This window comes from Castor canadensis, chromosome 11 (genome assembly GCF_047511655.1).
Source record: "Castor canadensis chromosome 11, mCasCan1.hap1v2, whole genome shotgun sequence".
In the NCBI taxonomy this organism is placed as follows: domain Eukaryota; kingdom Metazoa; phylum Chordata; class Mammalia; order Rodentia; family Castoridae; genus Castor; species Castor canadensis.
This window is the reverse complement of record NC_133396.1, coordinates 40206069-40219032: the sequence shown is the minus strand read 5'-3', so window position 1 is coordinate 40219032 and position 12964 is coordinate 40206069. Positions and strand designations below refer to the sequence as shown.

The following is a 12964-nucleotide window of genomic DNA, read 5'->3' as shown; positions in this document are numbered from 1 at the left end:
CAAAGCTCTGACTTCATTCCTCTCTGGGCTCTGCACTCAGTAAAATTGGGAGATCAAGCATTTATCACAGCTTCTCTTTCTGGGCCCTTTTCCAGAACTCTGTGGTCCCCTCACCCTGGGAACCTTTTACTCTTTTACCTCTTTCAAGATCTGCTCTAAAAAAAGTCTCTGGTGTTTATCCTATACCTTTCAGGGTGGTTTCCTACCAAAAGCTTCCCTGAGGAAGTCTGGTCTTCCTGAGGATCCTACTTATTGCTGCCTATGAAATTCACAAAGAGGAACTAACCTGAACAGTTGCCTCTTTGGGAGGGAACCAGGGGCTGTTAATAGTCTGACACAGGAAGTGTTGTGGCATCCATGTTTCTTCCAGAAGGGGGCCCCATTTTCCTCACCCAAGGGGTGACAGAAATCTCTCCCCTTTGCCCCACTGTTGGTGGACAGAAAACTCTAGTTAGAGAGTACCCAAACAAAACACAGCTCTCCCTTGTTTAACAAATGGAGCCAGCAATTGGCAGAGCTTATTGGAGGGAATAAAAACCTCCAGAAAAAAAAAATCAATGGATAAGATTATTCTTAAAGTGTCCTTTTAAGCAATTGCATTAGCAGAGATGGAGAACAGTCTGTAAATCGTATCAAGGGTCGAGAGTTGAGGAAGTGACTGTAACAGGGGCAATGATTATCAATGTATGAGTATTCCAGACTCTCACCACACCTGCAGAATCTGAATGAGGAGGCTTTTGGCTGGCTAGGTCAGATTCTCTGTCTTGTGAAGAATTCAGGTAAGATGTGCAGCAGGGAGAATTCTAAAGAACTCACTGAAGTTTTTGATCGAAATAATAAAGATCTAAGGGAGAAGAGAGGCCAGGGTGAAGAGAAAGAGGTGGGTGAAGAGAGAGAGAGACAGAGAGAGAGAGAGAGGGAGGAAGGGAAGGAGGGAGAGAGAAGCTGTGGAGACTTAAGGGAAATAGTTTTGGGGGTCTGTGATGTCTCTGAAGAGATTATCTGGGGAAGAAACAAGAGCTATACCTCAGCAACACGTGCAAGGGAGTGTGTAGAGAACCAAGGCATCCACTGAGAAGTTCTGAGCACTCCCAGACTGTAGATGACATGGCGTGCACACAAGGATCAGCCAAGATCCAGAAGAAGAGATCAAACCAAATTGGCACTGCAGCTATACTTCTAAGAATTCTTGTCAAATTCTTAATTGCAAGAGCCTTGTGGGACCCTACTGAGTGGCAATCAGAATTTACTGTATAACACGTCTGTGTTAACTATATAGTAAGTGGTATCCAGTCCCCATTCCAGGGTTTGGGTCAGTCATTCTAATGGGTGCTGTGGTTCTGTACAGAATGCCTGCAGGCATGGCTGTGGCTGAGGCTGAGCCCTGCTGCCCTCCCCTGTCCTTGAGGATCAATCAGGCTTCAGCTGCTGAGAGCAGGTGGCTCTGGGAAGGTGAACCCTCATAGAATGTGGTATTCGGGAGGTGTGTTACATTCCATGATTGCTTGCATGTCATATTTGCACTTTAGTCCATACTTCAGAAAAAGAAAAACTCTGACCCTAGCTAAAGAATGGCAGGCAGCACAGACCTCACGGGAGAGGAGGTCTTCAGACTATGAAGTAACTCACTTTGATGCTGGGCCGCTCATTTTTTGGCCTTTTTCCTCTCTTCATGGCAGAATCTGCATCCCTTGAGCAAAAAGACAGGCTTCCTGGATTCCCCACAAGATCATCAGTCCTTTAGGTCCATTTTTCAGTCCAGCATAGAGAGATTTCTGTTCCTTGCCCCAGTACCTGGCTATGGACAAGGTTCAGAGAGGAAAATTGAGCAGACTGAAAACATAAAACAGGATAAGAAGGTTGAGGCAGGAGGCATGTGAGTACAGTGAGATCCAGGCCAGCCTCGTCTGCATATTGAAAGAAGGAAGAGAGAGTGAGAGAGAGAATGTAAAACAGAAGAAAACAACCTGTCTCTGCTGTTTCATAGAACGTCAGCATGCAAGGCAATGTTCCTTGTACAATGCTAAACATCTAACACAGAGCTCTGTTCTCTCTCTCTCTCTCTCTCTCTCTCTCTCTCTCTCTCTCTCTCTCACACACACACACACACACACGCACACGCATGCACGCACACCTCTGAACAATAATGTTCCCCGCTTTTGTTTTCATGCCTGTCAGTACTGAAAGGCCTTAGGGATTTGACAGAAAAGGAAACTGGATCCAGGGAAGGTCAGGGACTCACTTGGGGCTCCACAGCACTGTGGCTAACCCAGAAGTGGAGCCAGCCTTCCAGACTTCTGTTTGCTGCTCCTCCTACTTGGCTCTCCATGGATGCACACAGTAGCACAGCATGTGCCTCGCTTTGTTATCCCAGAAGCTCTTATTTTTGAAACTGAATGAAATACTCTAAGATAGGAAAACTGAGGTGCCCCCTTGATGTTGATTAAACCTCATTCTTTGTGCAGCTTTGTGCTGGACTGTCCTAGTGGCAGGACAGTTCAAACTCAGGAGGAATGCCATAAGCATCAGTTACATGGACCATACAAAAGCAACTGATAAGACATAGAATAAACCTCAGTCTCTTCCTCTGTAAGATGAGTGTATTACAGGCTCTATCACAGTCTGGAGGCATGGCTCAAGCAGTAGAGCACCTGCTTCGCAAGCATGAAGCCCTGAGTTCAAACCCCAGTCCCACCAAAAAACAAACAAACAATAAAAACAAAAAAGGTTCTATCACACAGGACCGTGGGAAGGATTAACTGAGACATGAGAGTAGATCTATCTTGGGAGGGGGGGGGGCGATACATTTAGCTATGGTATGACTAGAGGGCACCAAGGCCTTAGGTAGGCAAACCAGACCAACTGTGATTGGCACTCACTGCCTATGGCCCCAAAACTATTTCAAGCAAGGAAGTATTCAGCTTCTCAGGGTAGCTAGAAGGACCCCAGCAGTGAAGGCTGCCTATCATCTCCATACATGGGAATTTGGGAGTTGATGCTGAGCTCCACCAGGCATGGCAGCAGACAGTGATTCCCCCTAATCTCAGTCCAGAGTGGATTGAGAGCTAGCACTGGTCACAGCTTGCAACAAGGGGTCATGAGGAACAGGTTGGGCAGCTGTGGAGAAGGCAGAGGTGGGGGATTAGGGTAGGGACCGGCCAAAGTTATTTGTGCAGTCAATTCTTCTCTGACACACAATCTGTGACCTCCACCAGCCTTAGTCCAATGCCTTCATGGGTGTTCTATATTTGTTGAATGAATGGATCAATCAATGATATAGACCAAGGTCAAATTGAAACCCAAAGCTCTAAACTCTTTATCCTCTCACTTCCCATCATTAAACTTTGCTGTCAGAAGCCAGAGTCTGTTTTGCAATACCCTGGACTGGCCTTTCAGTTCCTTTCTGCAGCTTCCTGCTCTGAGCCTTGTGAGTATTGCCTGGGGAATATGAATTCCCATTTGATTATCTCCCAACACGTCAATTAATTTACGTGTTGCTGTCTGGCCAGGACCTTTTCTCCGTATAATGTGAACTTGAGAAAGGAACACCTCCGGTCACATCTTTGAAATGCCAAGCACCTTCATTAATGCTTGGTCCTGGCACAAGGGGAGGTTCACAATCCTCTTTGGAGCATGGCTTCCCAAAGGCCAGGTCACAGGGCACCTTGCAGCTAGAGCTCCACCAGGACTGTCTGTGGTCAGGCACACTAATTGGATGGCCAGGCTGAGCACTCTTAGCAGCTACAACCATGCTGTGGATGCCTTGTCACCTCCACCACAAGGGACAGAGGTTTTCAAATTCTGTTGGCTGTGACCCACAGTAGAACATGCACTTCACAGAATAACCCAGTGCCTATGTGCATACAATAGACACATTCATAGACATGTTTTTTCCACATTTTAACATCTCTGGAATTCATATGTCTTAGTAACTATGACATCTTGCCATTAATTGTGGTACCTAAGGCTTATATCTTCCAATAGATGATGACTTTGACTCAGTGAGTATGGCATAAGTGAAAATATGCTTTTTATTTAAAACAAGATCTCTACTTGAATGATGCTATATGACATTTTCTACTTGCTATTCCATATTTTTCTTTTAATTTTGTTCTCTACTATACATTTAGCCAACTTCATCACTATCCACAGGGTCTGAGTCTGCTGTTTTCAACACACAGTCATAGGGACAGAGGAAGGTGTCAATGTACTCCAATTAAAGGGTTTTCAGGAAAAGACTGGACCTGAGAGTTATAAGGATTATGTTATTAGAGTAGATGGTAGAAAGGGTTATAATCAGGAGCTAGGGGGAAGAAAGATAGTGCATGACTTTATGTTAGACAGATCTGGGTTTTTATACTACCTCCCTTCTCACTAACCATAGAAACATGCATATGTAACTTAAATTTGTTGAAAAATGGTGGGGGGGGGGCAGGAGTTAAAGGGTTAAGGGACAGTAATGGAAAGGGTTGAATGGACCAAAGTAAAGCATACCCACAATGGGCATGCATTGAGACACTCCTTTGAATATCAACTTAAATATTAATAACAAAGACCAGGACTGTAAAATAGGTCCAGTGTGTGGGGGGGGGGGGGTGAAGGAAGGAGATTAAGGTGATGGTATGGTTGATGGACTTCAAATACCTATATGAAACAGAGCTAAGAAATGTCTTGCAATTGCTTTAAGTGGGGTGGGGAGGGGGCTGGGGGATAGACAATGGAGGAAATGTAAATAATGTACAATATAAGTCTAATTGGAATTGTCACTATGAATCCTCCCTACATAATGAATATATCCTAATAAAAATTTACTTAAAAATGATCAACATCTCAATTTTCTCACTTGTAAAACATTGAACAGAGCTCTTCCCCTTCAGAGCAGTTGACCCAGGGTCTGCACATAGTTGCTGTTCAATAAATAATGGCAATCATATCATTGGTGATGTTGATGAAGCTCAGTAAAAAGTAGGTGCTATTATTAAAAGTAGCAAAACATCTTGCATTCAATGTGACATTAGTTAGTTTAAAGATATTCATGTTTGGGGCTGGTGGAGTGGCTCAAGTAGTAGATCACCTGCCTAGCAAGCATGAGGCTCTGAGTTCAAATCCCAGTATTGCCAAAAAAAGGATTCATGATTATTTACCATATTGTACCTGTTTTATTCAGTTAGCTGTATATTTCTTGTACCAAAATTACCACTCCTAATCTTGTCCACTGAATGCACCTGTGTAACAGCCACATCTAGGTCCCCACTTGTGGGAGCTCCATTGCTGTGTCACCCTCCTGGACAGCTTCCCTTGCTTTCAGTAGTGTATTAGTCAATTTTTGTGCTGCTGTAATGAAATACCTGAAAAAATTAGTCAATTTTTGTGCTGCTGTAATGAAATACCTGACATAAACAACTTAATGGAGGAAGAAATTATTTTAGCTCACGTTTGAGAGGTTTCAGTCCATAGGCCTTGGCTCTGTTGATTCTGGGTCTGTGCTAAGGCAGAACATCAGGGCAGTAGGAACATATGACAGAGGCTACTCATATCATGGTAGGCAGGAAACAAAGAAGGCAGAGAGGGGCCTGGAACCAGAGGCAGCCCCCAAGGACACACTACTTTCTCCAGTTAGGACCCACCTTCTAAAGCTTCCAGAACTTCACAAAATAGTTCCACTGGCTGGGCACCAAGCATTCAACACATGAACCTGTGGGGAGCATTTCATACCCAAATCATAATAGGTATCCATTATCATACAGGGGTCCACACTGCAGGTTCAGTCAAGTCTTTCCAACATGACCACACTTACTACATATTTCATTTGTTCACATGGGCATCCAATGAATTGCTTTGCTTGCTCACCGTGGTGATGCATTTGCCTACATCATAACCTTGCTCTTTGATTATTATGGCCTATTGACTATTTGAACCTAGTATTTTTACTTGACTAGACCTTTGGCATCTCACTCCTCTTCATTTCTTCTCTTTCTTCTCTTTTATCAGTGTCTTCCATCAATCCTTGTCAACCTAGACGTTCATCTCAGTTTTATCATCTATTTGATCTCCCCTCTGAAGTTTCATTAACATTTCTTCTATAGTTTCTCAGGGTTATTTCCCATGATTCAGCTATGATACATTTCTTAAAACTTTTAAGCCTTTGAGTAACTGAATGAATTGCTCACAGATGCAGAACCATTTTTTGATTACATTAAATTAACCCTCAGAAATGTATTCAGTTATGAGGAATACTTTAACACACTATATTAGGTTCAAAATAGGTGAGGCATGTTTAATATTATATGCTGAAGAAATTATAACCTTCATTTTAAAAACATTAAGTAAGTAAATGCTCAAAGATGCATGCAGTTTTAATAAACAGGTACTTTGCACCAGTAACCTGTTATCATTGACATTTGTAAATTAACACACATTTTTTTGGTGAATCCTGAGTGCTTGGGTGTTCACTGGATTCATAAAATGTGTGAAACATTTTTATTTTTATTTTTATTTCATTTTTCTTTTATTATTCATATGTGCATACAAAGCTTGGTTCATTTCTCCCCCCTGCCCCCACCCCCTCCCTTACCACCCACTCCACCCCTTCCCTCTCCCCCCCCAATACCCAGCAGAAACTATTTTGCCCTTATTTCTAATTTTGTTGTAGAGAGAGTATAAGCAATAATAGGAAGGAACAAGGGGTTTTGCTGGTTGAGATAAGGTTAGCTATACAGGGCATTGACTCACATTGATTTCCTGTGCGTGGGTGTTACCTTCTAGGTTTGATCTAACCTTTTCTCTAGTACCTGTTCCCCTTTTCCTATTGGCCTCAGTTGCTTTAAGGTATCTGCTTTAGTTTCTCTGCATTAAGGGCAACAAATGCTAGCTAGTTTTTTAGGTGTCTTACCTATCCTCACCCCTCCCTTGTGTGCTCTCGCTTTTATCATGTGCTCATAGTCCAATCCCCTTGTTGTGTTTGCCCTTGGTCTAATGTCTACATATGAGGGAGAACATACGATTTTTGGTCTTTTGGGCCAGGCTAACCTCACTCAGAATGATGTTCTCCAATTCCATCCATTTACCAGCGAATGATAACATTTCATTCTTCTTCATGGCTGCATAAAATTCCATTGTGTATAGATACCACATTTTCTTAATCCATTCGTCAGTGCTGGGGCATCTTGGCTGTTTCCATAACTTGGCTATTGTGAGTAGTGCCGCAATAAACATGGATGTGCAGGTGCCTCTGGAGTAACAATCTTTTGGGTATATCCCCAAGAGTGGTATTGCTGGATCAAATGGTAGATCGATGTCCAGCTTTTTAAGTAGCCTCCAAATTTTTTTCCAGAGTGGTTGTACTAGTCTACATTCCCACCAACAGTGTAAGAGGGTTCCTTTTTCCCCGCATCCTCGCCAACACCTGTTGTTGGTGGTGTTGCTGATGATGGCTATTCTAACAGGGGTGAGGTGGAATCTTAGCGTGGTTTTAATTTGCATTTCCTTTATTGCTAGAGATGGTGAGCATTTTTTCATGTGTTTTCTGGCCATTTGAATTTCTTCTTTTGAGAAAGTTCTGTTTAGTTCACGTGCCCATTTCTTTATTGGTTCATTAGTTTTGGGAGAATTTAGTTTTTTAAGTTCCCTGTATATTCTGGTTATCAGTCCTTTGTCTGATGTATAGTTGGCAAATATTTTCTCCCACTCTGTGGGTGTTCTCTTCAGTGTGAAACATTTTTAAATAAGTATGCAAGAATATAAGTAGGTAGATGGTAGGAGAAAAGACAGTGGGGAAGATAGGTACGTAGGGGAAGGAGGGCAAGAAAGAGAAATAATAGATAAGGATGGATAAAACAATTCAAAGACAGTTAATAAGAAGAATCATCATCATTATTATTTTGCTTTGGTTTTCCTAGTGAGCCATGTGAAATATTGTAATCCATTGCATGCGTTGCAGTTCTCTTAGTTTTCCAAAAGCACTCATCACCAGACTCTCCTAATTAGTCAGCAACAGAGGCAGAGTAAATATCTCCACATGACTGAGAAGGGCATGGAAACTCAGAGAGGTGAAGTGATTACATCTAATGTAACATCACAAATCAACACAAAATCTGGATCTCAATCCTGGGCACCTAATTCAGTGTTCCTTCTACCTTACCAAGTAGATAGAGGCAACATGCAGGAATTCTGAAAGCAGAAGTGAATACTCCTCTCCCCAAAATAGATTTTGGCTCCATTTATATTATAGAACACTCTAACTGGGCATAGCTGTATCCATTTGTAATCTAGCACCCAGTACTCTGAGGAGGGAAGATCATTAGTTTCAGGTTAACCTGGGCTATCTAGCACCCCATCTCAACAAAAAACAAAAAACAAAAAAAAAAAAGGAAAGGAGGGAAAAAAAACCATATAGAACCATAAATATAGAAAACTCTAGAAGGAGGCAACATTAAAACAAAATGGCCCCAGGTCACCACTTGTGTGATAGCTAGCTTCTGTTCCAGGTAAACAGGAAACAAAAAATCTTACTTTCCAGTTTTCCTGACCAGCTTTTCTGGAATCCTGAACTGCCTCCTCCTCCTCCTCCTCCTCCTCCTCCTCCTTCTCTTCCTCCTCCTCCTTCATGGGGACACTGAGCTAAGAACTGCAATGTCCTGATGCATAAATTGGATTGTTATTTTTTAACCCAAATATTTGACACCTGACATTTGGCCTTTATAGGCCAGAGGGTCAACTCTTGTGTGTTATGATAAAATCAATCTTCAAGTGCTATCTTCTGGTTGTCTTATTTGTTGACCATCCTCTGTTGGGTACTAGGCCATTTTGTTCTAATCCCCAACTGTCAAAATGCAGCTTAGTCCTTTCAGAGACATGACATCTTTGCTCAATTAATAGGGTTATTTCATGGTATGTCTAGTGCCTGCCAACACTTCTTATCATACAATTGTAATTCTAACATCAAATCTATGAGGCTGTTGTCCTAGTCCCACTTTATAGACAGGAAAATTGAGATCTGAGGAGGCTTGGCTAACTCACCACCAGTGAACAGCTAGCTAATGAGTGGTGGAGGTGGGATTTAAATCCACAATGATTCGCATGTTGCCGCCCCAGTAGCATTAATTTTCTTACTCTGTCATTATGCACTTGAATACTTGTTTTCAGACTCCAAGCTCACTGGGATTTGAACCCAATTTTTAAAGAAACGCTATCTTCCAACTCAGTTGTTCAGGCCATAAACAGAGATCCCCAGCAGAATGAGAAATGTTAGCCATCACAGGCACTGAGCTCTCTGAAGCCTGATACAAATCAGGAACAGAGAGAAGATAAGAGATGTGTATATTACAGATTATGCGTAGAAGGCTTGGGTACGGAAAAGATTCCACCGTACTGAGAAATGGCCTTACGTGAGGTAAAAGAAGAGACACTCCGTGTATTGGCCAGGTTCTGAGATGTTAGAGCAGCGGTGCAGGTAGAAGGGGGAAAGTAGGTGAAGAGTAGAAAGCTATCACCCTCAGTTCTCCTCCTGCAACTGGCTGGTACGAGAAAAGAACTGGGACACAGGGGAATGGCTTGGAGACAATAGGAGCAGAGTATCATTGGAAGGAGCAGAGTATCATTGGAGGAAGCAGAAGGCCTTGGAGACAGCTAGCCCTCTTCTGCTTCCATGTTTTGCAGGGGACAGGCTTTGTAGACCTCAATTTCCTTTGGATTACAGGTACTGGAAACATAAGCAACAAAAGCATAGATCTTCCACCAACTCAGTTCTGCTGAAAACCAGATTCTTCCACAAGCTGGCAGGGGGTGCTGTTGGGAGGGGCAGCTGTAGTGGGAGGGAGGCATGAGACTAAGAGAAAAAGGCTATGTGTGTTCTTGGCCCCTAAAGAACCAAAAAACAGTGTCAGAGCAAGGCAGGGAAGAAGGAGGGAAAAGACCTACAAGAGTCAAGCTAGGAGAGCTAATGGCCAATGGAGGAATGGGGCCAGAAGTGTGCAAATCAGAGAAAGCTCCTCCACGGATGTATTTTGAGGCTTGGAAGATGAGCTAGGTGTGCAGTGCGTGTGTGAGAAGCACAGCATTCCCGGCAGGAACCCAGCTTGGAAAAGGCATTGAGATGGAGCCCACAGTCTATACTGTTGTTTTGACTACTATAAAGAGCTGTCTTGACTGGCATGTGAAAAAGAGGTGAGAAAGTGCCATGAGAAATACCTGCCGTGATGCCTCACTGCCTCTGTTTCCTGATATATAAATTAGAGAAATAATTCCTGTTTCATAGAGCTGTCGTGAGGATTAAATGACACAGTGTTTGTCAAGGGTCCACCTGCTGCTTGTTATAAAATAGATGCCCTGTGAATGGTCATTTCCTTCGTGCTCATTAAAATGGGTCCTTGGGATTCTTCTCATGTAAACTTAGGCATTAAAATGGACTTGAAATCCTTCTCAAAAACAGTGTCATGCCTCCATACCCTGATCCCACTCCAAGAGTTGGGCAGAGGACTCCATTGGGTATCCTCACAGACTCCAATTTCTCTTCTTTCCACCATAGCTTTCAAGTAAAGATGCCTGGACCCTGAAGATGAGGGGGCAGACCAGTAGGGGCTAGGATTCCAGGCTACCCATTCTGATGGCCTCTGCTTGATTACCTATGTGTGTAAATGTGTGGTGCATACACTAAACAATGGGTCACATGTGCACGTGTGTATTCATGCTCGGGTATAAATGTGCATCCTTCCCAATAACTTGAAAGCCTAGAGAAAGACAGAGGAGGCACAAGTTTTAAGCCAATGGTAATTGTCATTGATCGATCTACTTAATGGTCTGAAAATGCCCAATTAGAGCAGTGTGCATGCCTGACTGCTGAGCTAGAGGGCTGAACAATGCTTTGCTTTAATCAAGGTGTCCTGTGGATGGTCAAAGGCCATCTGCATCAAAAGCCCCTTCCTGACTTGATTTCTGGTGGTGAGGGGTCCTGGATTCTAGGCATCAAGAAAGGTGGAGGGAGATGGGCTGGCCACAACCACACCTTGTCACCAGTTATCCAGTAGTGGATTCCTGGTTTCCTCTCTGACTTGGTACATGCGGACACTCAGCAGCATGGATCAGGAGGCATTGCATTTCATAATAGTCTTTCTTTTCTTTTTTATGTGAGCTAAAGAGGAAGTGGTGAATGCAGTGTTATCAGGATGAACTTAATTCAGAAGGACACAGAGAGGGAAACTCCACTGACTGGCAGCCACCTGCAGTTCTGAGGGACTGTACTTTAGAGCCAGAGGTACTCTGGCTTGTTTCCCCGCTCTACCATCTATGTGACAACATTCAGCAACTCACTAAACCTCTTTGAGTAGAGGTAGCACTGTAGGAAGATCTAATAAGTTCTAGTCCTCTACTGCATAGTCCTGGCCCAAGGCCTGTTGGTGACTGAAGTACCCCACATCTGGTATACTGGTATCTTGGATATAGGAGGTACTCAGTAACTATATATCAAATAAGTAAGTGAAAGGCAAAGCAGGCGACTGCCGGTGCCTCAAATCTACAAAAGCCCTTATGTGGACAAGTGTCTTTCCAAGCCAGGGTCATCTAGTGGGCCCAGAGTGAATATCTTCTAGCCTGGGCAGCCTTCATTGCACAATTCCAGGGGTCTCATTTGTATAGAACGCAGTAGGAGCTGTGCATTTGGGGGCTGTACTGTTAAGACCTAGAAAGACCACATGGAATGGTGAATTCTCAATCTTTGCATATTAGCTCATTCATGATTCATTCACAAATCTGTGGTTTGTGTAAACTATTCAATGCATAGGTGTACTTTTAGAATAAAACATATTCAAAGGAATTTCATTTTTAGACGATGAAACTATATTGTTAGAAATATTCTAAGACTCCATTCATGATACAAAAATATTCTCAGAAAATAGAAATAGAAGAGAGCTTCTTCAACCTTATAAAGAGAATCCTACAAAACCTCTACAGCTTATATACTTAGTGGTGAAAAGCTGAATGCTTTCTCCTTAAGATCTGGAAGTAAAAATATCCACTTTCCCCACTTTTATTCAAAATATTGCTTTAAGTTCTAGCAGTGCAATCAGCAAAAAAGAAAGAAAGATGGTAAGGGAAGAATTAAAACTATCCGTATTTGAAATGCATGATTGTCTACCTACAAAGTGGTTAAAAATCTGCAAAAAAAATCTAGTAAGTGAGTTCATCAAGATTGCAAGACTCAAGATCAACATACAAAAATCAGTGTTTCCATACATTAATGTATTGGTCAGACTTTGTGTCGCTGTGGCAAAATACTTGAAAGAAACAATTTAAAGGAAGAAGAAATTAGTTTGGCTCATGCTTTCAGAGGGTTCAGTCCATGGTCACTTGGGTCTGTGTTTTTGGGCTGTAGTGAGGCAGAATGTTGTGGCAGTGAGAGTATTTTTGTGGCAGAGGCTGCTCACCTCATGGCAGCCAGGATGGAGAGAGAGAGAGAGAGAGAGAGAGAGAGAGAGAGAGAGAGAGAGAGAGAGAGAGAGAGAGAGAGAGAGACAAAGAGACAAAGAGAGACTGAGGGAGACAGAATGTCTCTATTCTTGGAATCTATCCTTTCCCCCCTTTTATTCCAGCTAAGCCCTCAGCCTATGCGGATGGTGCCACTCACATTCAGGGCAAGTCTTCCCCTCCTAACTGATCCTCTCCGGAGACACCTTCAGAGGCAAATCAGAGATGTGCTTTACTAATCTCCTAGGCACTTCTCCATCTAATGACGCCAACAATCAAGATGAATTATCACAACTAGCAATAAAAACATGGACACTGAAACTAAAAATCAAATACCACTTACAATTGTTCAAAAATGAAATGTTTACAACAAAACTACATGTTCTGATGAAAGGAATCAAAGACCTAAATAAATGGAGAGACGCTCTGTGTTCACTACTTGATAGCATCAGCATATCGATTCTTTCCAAATTGATATGGAGGTTTACTGCAACCCTTATTAGAA

The 12964-nt window shown here is 42.7% G+C and overlaps 1 protein-coding gene across 1 annotated transcript in view; it reads right to left on the bottom strand.

Annotated features, from left to right (window-relative positions):
• Asic2 (acid sensing ion channel subunit 2) overlaps nt 1-12964 on the bottom strand; it is a 1110269-nt gene that overhangs the window by 607256 nt on the left and 490049 nt on the right. The window lies entirely within an intron of this gene.